Here is a 203-nt window from a genome sequence, read left to right as displayed (position 1 = left end):
TCCTAATCTTCCTGAGTCTATGCCTTGAGTGCTGAGATTACAGGAGTGTACCTCCAAGGCTTTGCAGTCATCTGATGCTGGTGACGAAGCCCAAGGCTCCATGTGCTGTAAGCAAGCATTCTATTAACTGAATCACATCCCTCGCCCTATGATCTCTATTTTAAATATGGCCTATCTCATATTTTATCAAGCTTCTGCAACCA

The sequence above is a fragment of the Rattus norvegicus genome, chromosome 1 (genome assembly GCF_036323735.1).
Source record: "Rattus norvegicus strain BN/NHsdMcwi chromosome 1, GRCr8, whole genome shotgun sequence".
Taxonomy (NCBI): domain Eukaryota; kingdom Metazoa; phylum Chordata; class Mammalia; order Rodentia; family Muridae; genus Rattus; species Rattus norvegicus.
This window is presented reverse-complemented; position numbering follows the sequence as displayed.